At 43.6% G+C, this 13,701-nt stretch overlaps 1 pseudogene; it reads right to left on the bottom strand.

Annotated features, from left to right (window-relative positions):
• Window positions 1–778: 778 nt before the first annotated feature.
• On the bottom strand, window positions 779–13,315 carry LOC145948210 (uncharacterized; annotated as a pseudogene).
• Window positions 13,316–13,701: the final 386 nt, after the last annotated feature.

Raw genomic sequence — 13,701 nt, 5'->3', positions numbered from 1 at the left:
AATAAAATATATATTTCGTGAAAAGCATAAAATTGTACATAATATTTACATTTATATCGTACTATTAAATAGGTATAAATTTCTTAGGAAAAAACAAATATTACTTTTTTAAATACATTTAATATTTTATATAAAATTAAAATTTTTATAAATATAAAAAAATTAATTATTTTACACAAATGCATGGCGGAATGTTATGTAACTAGAAGAACTTCTTGCTCCAACTCTACAGTGAGAAGGTGTAGGTACTATTAAATTACTAAATTTAACAAATTTCCATTCAGAACCTTCGATCACTTCATAACTACAAAGATGTTCCACAAAATCCACGGTTTCAAACATATACAAAAAAAAATACACATCATCAGATTTGTCACAATATGTAACAAAGTTTATTCGACCAAATACAGGATAACCAGTGTCTTTGTGGAACATCACAGCTACACACATTCCTTCTTTATAAATAGTACCAGAAATTCTGATCCATGAGAATATCGTTATTATTTCATTTAAATTCTTCGGCAGAACATCATGAAATAATTCATAATTTTTAATATCTTTAATACTGACCTCTTCTTGAACTCCAAAAGAATATTTTTCACCCAGAGGCTTTCCAGATAAAAATCTGGCACATAAATTCAGTTGATGTTTTATCGCCAAAGTCAAAGGTAAATTTCTGCGAGAATTTGTAGCATGAGCTGCCTGCTTAAAAGGTCTATGTTTGGCTTCCCATCGAAGGCAACAGATAAACCATAAGGGACCAACTCTACGTATGACTTCAGGATAATGGAGCATGATGCTTAGGTTTGAGTGTAGCTTGGGGAAAGACAGTAAGATATATTTCATGATGTTCTGAAATAAGGGTACTCAGATAACTAAGTGATCGAAGGTTTACATAAGGCGTGGTTACTATGTCTATAATGGATTTTAGTTTTAAATAAAGATGCCAACTTTCAGCATCCTCAGGAACTAAATCACCTAACATTAATCCAAAATATCTAATAAAATATAACATCTCTGAGGAAGAAAACTTAAGTTTACGAGTTATAAGGTGCTCTTTTTTAATTTGTGGTACTGCATTACCTAACTCTACAGGACCGTAATCAAAATAAATTATACGATTATTCAAAGTCTCCAGAGAAAAGTATTTTTTATCATATATTAAATCAAAAAGTATAAGTCCTAAATCATAACCACATACTCCCTCTAAAAGATCGGGCATAATATCGAAGCTAATGCTTTGTATGAAAGAAAAGCTGGGAATGTCGTCCCAAATGCATTTTTCCTTAATATCAGTCATGGTAAGATCTTGTAACAAAACATCAGCAGCATAATTCTGCATTGTTCTTAATTTATTTGTATCAAGAGTAGTTTGAGATACAATTTCATTCCTGTGATGCTTGCACATTCTACATGGATAATTTGCATTAAATCCTTCAGACAGACCACAGATAGAGTGGATTCCTAAGTTGTCACCTAGCAAAAGACATAAACTAAAATAAATTTGTTTCTCTCCTGAGCTAGTTTTTATAATTAATCCAGATTTTTCCAGATTTTTAAATCTTGAATTATAGGTCTAAATAAATTCAGATTTCCATGTACTTTACATTCTGAGAGAAACAAAGAAGCCAAAAATATGTTATCAAGTTTTGAAGCATAATCTTGAGGTATACAAGCAATATTGTAATAAACTGCTCCTATTTTGTGCTGACCAGCATGAGATCCTGTGATATTATCTGGGTCTATATCGTCAAAGTAAAAAATAAGTGGAAGCACTGTTTTGCCATCAAAATGTTTGATTACTTTTTCCTTCCACATCTCTCCTTGTACAACATTTGAAAAAGGCTCATCATTTTGAGACAAATGCTCTAAATTGGAAATAATCGCATTAAGGCAACCTGGTAATTCCAAAAAACGCTTTAAAACTTCTTTTATAGGAATGTATTGACCAGTATCAAGTTCATGATTCATTACTGTCTTGTTACCCTGTGTTCTAGGCCTATAGTGACTACCAATCACATAAGTTGTAGGAGCTATATAGAATTCACTTTCTTTCAATGCTTCTAATCTTTCATAGTCACTATGGAGACCAGCGAAAATATTATCACATGCATTAAACATAAGAGAAAGTTCATAAAGTTCTTCGTTATTATAATCAAACTTACTCAACATTTTAAAAACTTTGTTTTTTAAAATATTTAAGTATCCACTTGATAATAAATCTGAAGTAGCATCAACTATCTGTTGAACATGAACCCGATTCAAAGTGTTGGAAGCATATAATTTTGATACAAAAACAAGTGTGGAATTCACTAAGGCTTTTTTAATATCATAAACTGAAATTGAATCACTTTCTGATATATTTAATTCAACTTCATGGTGATCAGCATTTGAAATACTATTTGATTGTTCTGTTTTAATAATATGACAAGCATCAGAAGATTGAATTTGCTCTTGTGAAGAATTTTTATGCAAAAGAAAGAACATTTGAGTAGATGTCTTTTATATGCACGTAAGGAAGGACAAGTTTTATAGCAATTAAGTGCAGAACATCTAAGAGCAGTATGAGCAGCTACAACATGGTATACTTTTATGTGTGTTATCAGAGTCTCAATTGAATAAAATTGCTTGTTACATACAAAACATAATATCTCCATTATGAACAAAATTAAAAGTTTGAGTCTATATAATTTAAAAAAATCATGTAATCTATTGCACAAATAAAAAATCTTTGACTCACCGACTGATTTCTCCTTAAATATTAACTAAAAAAAAAAAAAATCAATATACTAACTTTAAAATATTATACCAAATAATTTTTAAATATAATCCTACAAATTAAAATAATATACATTAAAGGTGCTCTATATTGCTGTTGTATTTCTATGAATTATATAGCAGTGTACAGTAAGGACAAAATACAGAGTTAAAAAGCTATAGAGCTTATAGATAAAATTTTAATATATAATATAATACCCTGTTAGATAAAATTTTGTTACAGGATACACAGGGCTAAACGTCATAACTTATTGTTAGACTTAAACTTAAATTGAAACTGTGGACTTTATATGTTTACTAAATTTCATTAGAACTTTTTGTTCGAAGAACTTCAAAGGTTTTGACATGCGCACTTACAGTTGAATTTTTTTTATCATACCTTGTGGAGATGCGATACAGAGCTTGCTGAATAAAAAGCCATGCACCTCTTGCTTCATATGAATATTGAGTGTTCAAAACTTGTATTGCTTTGAAACACTGATCGAAAGCTTTCAACACATTTTTAAATTGATACTTGACTTCATCAATTATAAGGTAACAAGCTTCATAATTTTCTACTGTAGGCCCAACAAGAAGAACAAAGGGTTGAACTCTTGTTTTAAGTTTTGAAGCCACAGCACGTCTTCGTTGAATAGCTTTTTTTTTTTTTTTTTAAAGACTGGAAATGCATTTACGCACTCATCTGGCACCCCTGAGGGGAGGTAACCGAGCTCGTGGGGGACTCACAACCTGACCACCGGTGCGGCCAGGCTGAATACCACACGGTACTAACCCCGATGTTAGTACCGATACCCTAAAACCAGTCCGTAGCCCGTAGCCGAACGGGGAGACACCCGGAACCGCTATCGCATAACATCAGGTGCCTCCCCATGGCCCGACCCGTTTCCGGGCCCTTCCCGAAGGGCGGATTCCCCCCCTTCTCCAAAACCCGTGCTCTTGCGAGCTAGAGAGGAGGACCAGGCTACCAATCCTCCTCCCCTCGTCCCTGGACGACGTGCAATGGGAAAGAGAGCCCTCACTCCCTTTCCCTGCCGAACCGGACGGCGAGCCGCACAGCGACTCACTCTCACACACCAAGCATACGACAAACGCGTATGGACCAAAGACAACCGAAAACTAGCCACTCTTCCCCCATCGAGGGAGAGAAATGCCAGCCGCAACCCCCATTACCACACTAAACGTCACAAGAAAAACGTAATACTAAAGACGGAAGACATAACCGGACCACTCATTCCCCGTTTCCGGGAAGCAGGTAGGCCGCAGCCCACATATCAACATTAGACATCACAATAGGAACAACTCACTCGCTCAACCACACAAAACAGGAGAGGGAGGTAGCCCGACGCTAGCCGAGTCCACCTCCATCTCCTGCGACACACTGACAGGCACACTCACACTTGGCCCCCCATCGGGGCGCCCCGGAGCCTGTCTCCGATCCTTGGGGACGTTCTCGCATCCCCCATCGATCCGCTTGGGCGGAACGACCAGCTTGGCACAGTTGGTCGAACCCAATCTGTGCTTCGCCGGCCGCCCACGCTCCTTGCACACGACACAATGTGGAGGGGCCGTGCACGAGGCTGCTCGGTGCCCCTCCTTGCCACATCTGAAACAGCATGCAGTGCGATCCACAGAGGAACCACACCGCGATGCCGCATGCCCAAAGCTCAGGCAGCGGAAGCACTGAATGGGCCGGCGACTCAACGGATGAACCGTCAAAGTCGTCCAGCCCACGCAGAGCCTCCGCGCCACTGTAAGCTTTCGCGCCGCGATCGCCGGGCACCTTAACCATAAGGTCCCGGACTGAGCGTTCGGGGGAATCCGGACCTCTCCGGCCCGAATCTCCCCGACCCCGACCCTCCACCGACAGAGGCCACCTCCGCCAAAATCTCGTCCCTCGAGACAAAGTCGGTGACGCCCTTAAGGCGCACCTCCTCCGTCCTCGAGGGACGAGCCACGCGAACGGCTCGCGAGTCGGAAAACACCGCCGATAGACGGTCCGCCAAATCATTGGCCCGCTCCGCCGAATCCTTCCCAGGGATGGTCATCAACAGGCCTCCCGCGGCTCCTCTCCGCATCCTCATTCCCTGGATACCTAGGTCTTTCAGGCTGACACCCGCCTTTGCCTCAGATAGAACCGAGGCATAAGACGGGCGATCCTCCCCGTCACCCACTACCGTCAGCAAGACGGCTGAGGCAGAGGGCACGTGCGCAGCTCTCCCCAAGTCCCGGGCAGAACCCGCGAGAACGGAGACACCATCAGCGGTCCCACCGGGCAAACGCCCGCGTCTGGATCGCCTCTGCTTCCTCTTTTTTGACCCCCCGACCCGAGGGGCATCCGCGGAACCCTCCGCAACCGCAGAGGGCGCGGAGCCCCCCGAAACCGGGGCGGCACCTGCGACAGCCGCACCTCCTCCACCCGCCGAGGAAGAGGGCACGAGAGATCCTCCAAGAGGAGGAACCCCGGCCCCAGACTCCCCGACTAGACCCGGCCGCAACGCCGCCAAAACCGCCGAAACAACATCGCCCCTCAGGTCCAGCAAACGCTGGTCGAGGAGCGACGTCACCTCCGCCAAAAGAGTCGAGGAGCCCCCCACCTCCGCATTCAGAAGCGAAAGGGCACCCCCCGACTCCACACATCCCTTGGAAGGCTGGAGCTTCTCCAACTCTTCCCTCTTCCTCTTCTTCTTCTCCGCTGCCTTGGCCGCCCTCGATGGTACTTCCTTATAGAGGAGGCGCTCAACCTCCTCCCCAAGATTGGGGAGACTGGCTCTGAGAGCCCCCAGCTCTCCCGTCACCCTAGAGACCTCCTTCTCCAGGGTGGCAACTCGCTTCCTCAATCCGGCGTTTTCCGCCCTTACACCCTCAACCTCGGGGACCGCCGAGACAGTCATCCTCTCCTCGCACATCAACAATGTCCTTCAATCTAGAGGAGGAAACCGCCAATTCCCTGATCAGGATCTCGTCCATGCCTGTGACCTCGGCCACCTTCCTAATCTGTCCCAAGAATCTGCACGCCAAAACCCTGAGATCCGCCGCAGAGACGCTTGTAAGCCCCTCTCTAAATTCCTCCCTAGAGGGAAGCTCTCCACGACCCATCTTGGTAAGGTCTGGACCGATAAGCGGGTCCAGTACCCTATCCAGATCCTTGAGGAGGATCTCTTCCCTGAACGCCGCATTCAGGCGTTCTTTCGCCTGCGCGAGCCCAACGTACTTACCGGTCGTAGCCGGTCTACCGCGTTTCTCGACATAAGTTGAGGACTTACCCTTAGGCGTCCTCTTCTTCCCGGGTGTTCCTGCCTTTGGAGAGGCCCGTCGTCCCGCAGGAGTCCGCACCTCGTTTGGAGACGCCAACCCCTCATCCTCTCCCAATGGCGATGTCGACCTCAGAGATATGAAAGAGGGATCACCCTCCTCCGCCTCGTCCGAGGTATCGCGCACCACTTCCGGGGATCGAGGCTCCAAAGACCGCACACTGTCCTGAGAGTCCTCCCGATCATCCAAGTATTCACCACACTTATCGTACATGACCTTTAATGTACTTTCAATCTCGTCAATTCTTGCACGCCACTCTTCGGCACTTCTAATAAGTCGGCACTCATCCCCACTATCCCGCGCGATAACCGTTTCCTCTGATGCCCTCGCCGTCAAGGCACCAGATGGCCCGTCGTCCGATGACGACGAGGGGGAAACCGGGACAATATCCCCCCCCGCCGGCCCTTGGTATCCGAGTCCAAGGAGAGTCTATCCTTTATGCTGTCCATTGTCATAATAAATCACTTGGTTTTTTATCGAGGTGTCCTTCCTCTAGGAGGTTGCCTTACCGGGCTAACGGATCCTCCTCTCCAGGTTTTTTATCGAGGTTTTCCTTCCTCTACCAGCAGTGGGCCGTCTTCCGAGGAAGAAGACCCTATGGAACCCGCTGGCATCCCCTTGTTCCATCAAAGATGGAACTGTACACTCTTGGCACCCGATACAAGTATCGGGTGAGCTCTCTCACTACGGCAAAGTGGTGTACGACGAGAGAGTCGTTGAATAGCTGGGTTTATATCTCCTGGCACCTTTTTTTTTTTTTTTTTTTTTGCGCTGTGGAAACCTCATGGTACCCTCATCCCCCGGGTAGAGGATGAGGGTTATGTGGGACTCCTTGCTCCCCTTGACCGATCCACGAATGAATCGATCAGGGGGCTCAAGACCTACCTCACTAAAACCACAGCGGGTGCCTACGCTGGCTCTTACGAGGATGGCAGGGAACTACCGAGCATTGCTTCCTGCCATCCTCTGGCCCAACCTTCCTGGAAGAGCATCTTCCCCGAGAGGAAGATACTCTCCCCCGCACATCGTGCGGTTCTATCCCGGTTGCGGCGCAGGGGGGCACCGCCCCCACGTCGCGCCCACCAAAAAAGTTTGGGGGGCGGGGTCACGGCTCGAGTGTTCCCGCTCGAGCCGCCACCCCCCGCTCCCGGAACGAGGCTCCCTCTCCCTCCCAAAAGGGACGGGAGATTCAGCCATCGCTCCGGGAGCCCTACTCCTGGGAACCCCCCCAGAAGGGGAGGGAGCACCCCCGCAGGCAGTGGTGCCCTCCCATCGGCGCTCTAGGCACCGGTGAGAGGGCCGCCCTTGCCGCGTCCCTTCCCGGGGGAGATCACGTGCAATGGGGCTCTGTAGTAACTGAGCCCCTGTGATTCCCCCCGTGTCCCCAGGCCGTGGTTCCCTCCCTTAACGGGATTCGACCGTCGGCCCGCTCTCGGGGCATCGCCGAGACCCTTTCCTGGGGGAGGACCTCGGCAGGCAGGGAGGGGTGGCGGGGGGCGGACGCCGCCCGATCCCCGGCCGCAAGGCCTTTGCCGTGCGGCCGCCAGCCGGGCGACACCCGCCCCCGCCCACCCCCTCGGACTGCAACTCCGCCCCCGAAGGGGGCCTCTTTCTTATTGCCGGGCGGGGGAGGGCACAGCGCCCCCCGCCCAGCCTTAGCGCCCCAAAAAGGGGCCTTCCTCCTCCTCCTCTTCTCCACCGGGCGAGGGGGGCACAGCGCCCCTCGCCCAGTCTCCTCCTGTGTTTGGCCGCCTCTTAGGGAGGCGGCCCTTTCCCGGTGACGTTTAGGGGAACTTGAGTTCCCCCTCAGCGTCATCGGGCCTGCCTTTGTTGACGACGGGGTCTCCTCACTCTTCCTCTCGTTACCCCGCAGCCATCTCCCGGCTCGTCACGGGCTCTCTTCCCCCCGGCCCCCACCGCGGCGATTTCCTCGCCTAGGCAGCCAGGAGGGGTCGTCCCTTTCCTCCCGGGATTCAGGGGCGAGAGGGAGTCTCCTCCCTCTTCCCCGTCTCTCCCGCTCTCTTTCCGCCTCCTCCTTCTGCGTCATTACTTTGACACAGAAGGAGGAGACCGCCTCCCAAACTTCCTCGCTCCCGGCCATCTTTGCAACGATGGCCGGGAGCGTTAGATCCTCGCCAGTCTTCTGGACGAGGACACGGCGCTCTTCTGCCCACGCTGGGCAGATCTCCAGCGTGTGCTGCGCCGTGTCCTCGTCCTCCTCACAGTGGTGACATTGCGTGGTGCGCTCCTTTCCTATTCTACACAGGTACTCGCCGAAGCATCCGTGCCCGGCGAATACCTGTGTAACGTGGTACGACATCTTGCCGTGAGACCTGTTCACCCACTCCTCCAACACAGGTCTCACGGCCCCGACGACTCTCCTGCCCGATCTGGATGGGGGGATGTTTCCCAAACTTTCCCCCCATTCCTCGATCATGAGCCGTCGGGCTTGTGTCCTGACGACCCCTCGGACCCTCTCAGTTATCTTAACACCCCACCCACATATCTCCTGGCACCTAGAAAAATAAGATTAAAAAAATATTACATTTCATAATTTTATTAGAGATTCGGGAAATTTAAGTACATGCTCCACTTTATAAAGGCGAGAGAGAATGCATTTTATCCCTACTATAATGTTTAGAAAATAAAAGTAGATTAATACAAAAAAAAGATGTCTTGGTAAAAATCATAAAACGTATAGTTTGGTAAAATACATATAATATGAAATTTTTTTATTACTACTAAACTTAACAAAAATAAACTATTATATTTTAAATATCCCTTTTTCGGAAAATGTCAAATAATTCTTACTTTAAAAAAAAATTATATTTTTTAATCAGATATTAAAAGTATATCTCAATTTTTTCTTACATGCAGAAATTATCGTTAAAAAATAAATTATTACTTGTTTATAAAATAACTTGCACAAACAATTTCCAGCATAATTTTCACGTTCAAATATTGTGCGCCCTTAACGAAAGTTAGTTGAGAATATAATCAAGCATATCAATATAATTTAACTTACTGTTACATGGAACACAAAAGCATCTCTTGCCTCAGATAAATTCGCTTTTATCTTTTCCCCAGAATCAAGTTTCTGTAATTGCCGAGGTGGGACTAAATGCGGAAGTAAGTGGAGAATAATAGCAGTAATAGCAGTAGTAGAATTTGCTACAATAAATAAGAAGACAAAAAAAACTGTTACATAAGATATAAGTATTTTTTTCCAAAATCTTTTATTTTAATTATTTATTCATTTTTATTTATTTATTTTTTTAAAAACACTTACCATTATCCAACTTCTTTAGTTGAGTTTTTCCATAAGAATCTTTCACTTCTGTTTTCAAAAGTTGTTTGAGAAGAGGAATGAATCTTTCCCACTCCAAAACAAGTGCTAAATCCTTATCAGGATATTTCTTTTTAAAATCACGATCAAGCTGGAAAATTAAAATATTCATTTTTTATGGAAAAATAATACCAAACAAAATGTAAACATTACACTAATAATATTAAAATATTAACTTACAAGAGAGGATATATACTTACAAGAGTATACCCTTGAGGAAAAGTCAAAACCTCTCATTGAGAAAAATAATCCGTCACGGAAAGTGGTTTATCTCCTCCGCCTTTCGGATCTAGTAATGTTTTTAGTCTAATATCATAAGTTATGTCCCAGTTTCTTATAACATCAGTCCAAGGTTCCCGACTTACTTTCAACCATTGAATCGCTGCTTGCACTTCATCTTCATTTACTAAACACAATTTTGGCACAAATTAGTTTATCAATATTTTATGAAAAATATTTTTTAGCAGTTGAGATGACTATCTAAATTATATTTAAATACTTTCGGATGTATTGAGCTCATTTTCATAATTATGAGCATTATTTTCTGAATGTCTGTGATAATTGGCTGGATTGAGTGCACCGAGCCTCCTCAATGTAGACTTAATATTCCTCACTTTATCGGGTAATTTTCCTCCTATATTTTTCTGATTTGCACCATTTGCAAAAGGTTCATAGACATATGTAGTCTACAATATATTTACCAAAATAAAAATTATTTCTACACTCGTGATAATATTAATTACTAGGTTTGAAAACTAAATAAAGGAGGATTTTTACCTCAGTCTCAGTTGCAAATAATTCACATAGTTTCTTGGACACAATTTGAAATTCTTCCAAAGTAGGGCTATAAAAAGAAACAAGAGATATATTAACAACATCAAAAATATGTATAAATTTTAGACATTATATAAAAAAACTTACTTAATATTAATTTGTATCATACAACTTGCTAATATCTCTACTAATATTCCTCTTGCCTCTCCACTTAAAAAACCATTATTTTTATAATAAGTTAGAACAGCATCACCCTTTAAATGATCCTTTATTTTATTCTCGATATTCTGAAAAAAATATGATAAAGAAAAAAATATAAATTTGATATAAATATAATTAAATACAAAATATTTTAATCATCACACTTTTAGTTCTAAATATAGTCATCTAATTCTAAATTTTATAAAAAGATTGCATATAATGATTTCAAGTAAGAAATATTAAACAGTTACGATTAGCGAAATGCAGGACTATATGTAAAATTCTACATAATCAAGTTTATATAATATTTGATAAATGTTGGTATCTATTGGAGACACGTACCTTTCTTTACAAAGATTAACAAAATTACCATTAACAACAAAATTTGCGATGTTAAATTAAGTCTGTTTATGTAATAAATGTATCGTTATTTTGTACGCCATAAATAAAATTATTAGTATTTCTTCTTTCTCTCATAATACAAATTGCAACAATTCAATATATTACTTACAAGCTCTTCAAACTGAGTTCTTGTAATCCACAGTGCGTCTTTTAGGATTTTCTGATTTTTCTAATTTTGACAATGGTTTTCTTTTTTTGTTTTGATCAGAAGAAACTTCTGCTTCACAATCACTCACACTATTTAGTCCTGAATCAGATGCTGAATCGGGCTGCTTGAAATCATTATTAATCTGTTTACATGTTTCCTGTAATATTAACAATAAATATTAAAATACTAGAATTTAGTTATGTTAGTTTTATATCTTAAAAAATTAAATGCATATGTATGCGCGCGTGTGTGTTGTGTGCGTGTGCGTGCGTGTGTGTGTGTGTGTGTGTGTGTGTGTGGAGATATACATATATGCATTATATATTATCTAATTAATATAAATGAGTTCTTATGAGGTCTACAATATTAACATTATTTGTGTTAACATCCACAATTGGCAAATTACATATTCCAAATTCATCAATCTAAAACAAAATACACATATGTAAAAGAAATAAAAAGATTGTGTGTGCTTTACATGCATAATCGTTTGGAATACAAATATGATTTATAAATATTCCTACTTTGTACCTCTACATTAAAAAATAAATTCTTAGAAGTAGTGGGTTCTAGAGCTTTTCTTCTGCTAAAAAACTCAGCTTGATCACCCCACTTAGGCAATAATTCCTCAGCCTTTTTGGCTGATACTAACAATAATCGATCTATGGTAATTATTGCTTCTCCTAAACACAAAAACAAACATGTTATGACATTACTTATAAAATGTTCAAAAAATCAGGAAGCTCAAAACTAAAAATGTGTGTATGTAGATTAGAAAAGTTTATTGCTGCCCCAATTGGGGATTACAAGGCGCTTTTTCCCTTAAGGAGCGGTCCCAAACCTTTATACACTTTTTACATCCACTTATAATCTATCCTTAACCTATAACTTAGCCTATATGCAAAAATATATACAAAATATACAATAAAAAAAACGCCACGCAACTCCGCCTTACTCTTGCCCTATCTCGCCGCACCATTTACCTCCCTCTCACCTTTCTCTTTTCGCTCTATCTACCCCTACACACACACTCTTGCCCTTTCCCTCCTATCTTATGCAATCTTACTACTAGCTTAATCTAATGTGGGACCTCCGCTTCCGGTTACTTCTGCCTTTCCTCCTCCATTCTCTCTCTCTCTATCTCTCTCTCTCTCTCTCTCTCTCTCTCCCCCTCACTCTCCCCCTTTCCCCTCACCTCCTTCCCCGTCCCCTCTCGCTTCCTCCAACAATTTCACCCACAATTCCCCTTCTCCTTCCTCTCCCAGTACCACCCTCACCATTTCCTGCCAGCTCTCTCCCCTTCCCCATTCCATACATTCCTCCTCCTTCTCCCAATATCTATTTCCCCTCATCCCATTACCCAATCTGTACTTCACCATCCTCTGCCACCTTCCTTCCGTCCACCCTTTCCACAGATACCTCGGTACTCCCTCCCCCTTTACCTGCTTGTACCATTTATTATACTCCGAATTCTCAATCTTTTCCCATCTCTCCTCCCTCTGGCCTTTCTTTTCCCATTCCTCAACCTCCTCCCACCTAAACTCCCCTCTTTCCCTTCTTTCCTCCACCTCCCTTAAATTCATCCCTTTACCCTCAAAAAACTCTTTTCTTTCTTTCTCCCACTCCGATATTTCCCCTCCCTTTTTAGCCCTCTCCTTAATTTCCTCTAAACATACTCTTGCCAACCCCCTCCTACCCTCCTCCAATCTCCTCTCATATCCCCACGCTCTTCTTCCCATCCTTGATCTTATCTTTTCCCTTTGGAGCTCCTCCCTTATCATATATCCCGGTGTTCCCCAATCCACTCCTAACATCCATCTCATATGCCTTTCCTGTACCCTTTCCAATCCCTCTCTCTCCTCCCATCCCCATATCTCAACCCCATATCTATACCCTAAAACCGTCCACACTAACGCATCAAAAAGCCATAATCTCCTCCCCCAATTACCCCCAAATCTCCTCTTTCCTATCCCCCATACTTGCCCCATTACTGCTGCCCCCCTCCTCATCCTCTCCCTCACCTGTCCATCCTGCCTCCCATTCCTTTGCACTACATAGCCTAAATACTTGTACTCCTTTATCTCCTCCAACTTCTTTCTCTTTCAATACCAACTAGCTTTCTTCAGCCTCCCTCCCCCCTTCCTGCACCTCATCACCTTCGACTTGCTCTCATTCAACTCCAATCCCTTCTCCTCCAAATATCTTCCTAATCTTTCCATCATACACCTCATTCCCCCCTCATCCTCTACCATCATCACCACATCATCCGCGTACGCTAGCGTGTATATCCTATCCTCTCCCAACCTCACTCCTCCCCATCTCCCTTTCCTCATCTTGTCCTCCAAGTCCGCCATCATCATATTAAAAAGCAGCGGACTCAGAGGACACCCCTGCCTCACTCCCCTCCCTGTCCAGAACTTTTCTCCCCTCTCCTCCCCTATTCTAACCCTGAATCCTATCTCCCCTACTATCTCCTCACATCTCCTTACCATCCCTTCCTTTACCCCCTCCCTCTCAACGCCGCTATTAATTTCACCCTGTCCACCGAATCAAACGCCGCCCTCAAGTCCACAAAAAATAGCACCATTTGTCTTCCTTTCCTGCTTATTTGTCTATTTATCAGATAGTTTAACACGTAAATATTATCTACTGTCCCCATCCCTCTCCTGAACCCCGTTTGATTCGGTGGCACCATCCCTCCTTCCTCCACTTCACCCCTCAGCCTCTCTGCTAACACCGT

Source organism: Prenolepis imparis, unplaced genomic scaffold, assembly GCF_030444845.1.
Source record: "Prenolepis imparis isolate NDT839.2.m4 unplaced genomic scaffold, iyPreImpa1.0 SCAF_279, whole genome shotgun sequence".
In the NCBI taxonomy this organism is placed as follows: domain Eukaryota; kingdom Metazoa; phylum Arthropoda; class Insecta; order Hymenoptera; family Formicidae; genus Prenolepis; species Prenolepis imparis.
The sequence above is the reverse complement of the archived record's forward strand: the minus strand, read 5'-3'. Positions and strand labels throughout refer to the sequence as shown.